Source organism: Onychostruthus taczanowskii, unplaced genomic scaffold (assembly GCF_017590055.1).
Source record: "Onychostruthus taczanowskii isolate IOZ18803 unplaced genomic scaffold, ASM1759005v1 scaffold8, whole genome shotgun sequence".
Lineage (NCBI taxonomy): Eukaryota > Metazoa > Chordata > Aves > Passeriformes > Passeridae > Onychostruthus > Onychostruthus taczanowskii.
The window spans coordinates 2,208,056-2,210,016 of NW_024505892.1; positions in this window are offsets into that span (position 1 = coordinate 2,208,056).

Below are 1,961 nucleotides of genomic sequence, written 5' to 3' on the forward strand. Positions count from 1 at the left end.
TGACTTAAAGTTTTTACCTAAGAATTTAAAATCCTTGAAAAAGACTACTTGGCCATTTTCAAACATTTAAATCAGAAGCATCAAGTCCTACACAGAAGCAGGCATCACAAGCAGATTCCAAAGTACATCTGTGGGTTAGGGTTAGGGTTTTGGGTTAGGGTGAACAGAGTAGCTAGGACAAGGCTACTCTGAAGCATTAAAAGCAATATGAGAAAAGAAAATCCAAAGAAATGGAGTATTTCTCTTTCAAAGTCAGCGTGTTTTCCACTTCTCAACTCCTCGGTTCCCTTACAACTATGAAACTTCTAAAGAATTGGGAACTGCGTCCTATGGGAAAAGACACACTAGATGAGGTGATAATATGTTCCAATTATTATAGTGTAAATTGAAGCTTACAAAGGCAAGCTTGAAATATGTTAGCCCATATTTTTTCAGGCCATTGAGCTGAGGTTTTAATCAGCAAAACCAGACTTCTTCCACATATACTAAGGACATGTTTCTCTTCCTGTCATGTGTGGGTCTCTGGGAAAAAAAAAATGCGGAGGATTCTTCAGTGACCACAGTCACTGGGAGCATCCTCTGAGGTTCTTCAGCAGGACACTGGAACACAAATTTTGAATGATCTTCTTTGATCTCAGGTAACATAAAGAAGTAATTTTGTTTCTCCTCTATCATCTTCATTCATAGGTGCCTCCATTGCTCTGCTTGTTTTACAACTCAAGCTAGATTTCTCTCCTTTCCCTCTTCTTTCCATCTGCTGAAGTCACCCATATCTAAACCCTCCTAAAAAATTTAGAGCTAAAAAATAAACAGTTAACAGTTTCAGCCCTCACCAATTGTACATTCTACATCTTTTCATCCAACATGACTCAGCCTTGTCTATTGAGACAGTTCCTACGCTCACAGTTTTCTGCCCTCTGCTTACACACTCCCAATAAATCCTTAAGCACTACCATAATTATACTACTACCAGTTACCACAGCACTGCCTTTCACTTAGCTCTCTGCTCATTCAGATGAACTTCATGCTTTAGGGTGAGATGACCACTCCAGTATAGGTATACAATTTAAAACACAAAACAGACACTCAATCTGAACAAAAGGACTTAAATATCAGGACTAAATGTTGTAACTTAAAGGGAAGTGTTTTATAACTGCAGTGGAGAACTTTGAATACTTCAAAATACATGGAAAACAACAAACACCAACCAAAACGAGATAAAGGGCAGTTTCCACAATTTTAGCCAAATTATGTAACCCTTTGACAGATCTAGGTCTTTATAGCTCTTCCTGGTCAAGGGCTTCAGAATATTTATGGTATTATTATACAGTCAAAATATTTATGGTATTATTATACAGGCTTCAGTCAGTTTTGGTATTATTATACAGTCATATGCATTATACTGCAAATATTTGTTGTCTTTTAACTGAAAAAGATTCAGCAGAAAATGCATCTCAATGAAATCTCGGACATGTACTGTAACTGTCTTTCAAAACAATGTCTTTTGCTCTTAATTATTGCCAGCCAAGACTAGATTAGAGTCAAACTTTACATTATGCTGTTCTGGTTTCCCCCATATTAGCTTTTTGGCCAGGTGTGGACTACACGCTTAACAGACAAAAAACACAGACATGGTTGGGTCTTTTTTATGTACAAAAAGAGAAGAAAATGAAATACAACTCTGAATTAGGTGCAGAAATTACTGCAATGCAGAAGAGTATATTTATTTACAGTCTAATAAAAATATATTATTTTCAGCTCAGCTAGGTGTATACATGTTTTGCAAAATGTTCTATCTGCTACAGAAATGAGAGTAACCCATAATGTAATTACGTTTGAACAAATACAATAAATAGCTGTATTTTTTTTGATACAACTGTGGATTAACATATATTGAGATGGATACAAACCTTCCTGACTGCCAAGAATACACTTCTACAAAGGAAATACTACATACAGCC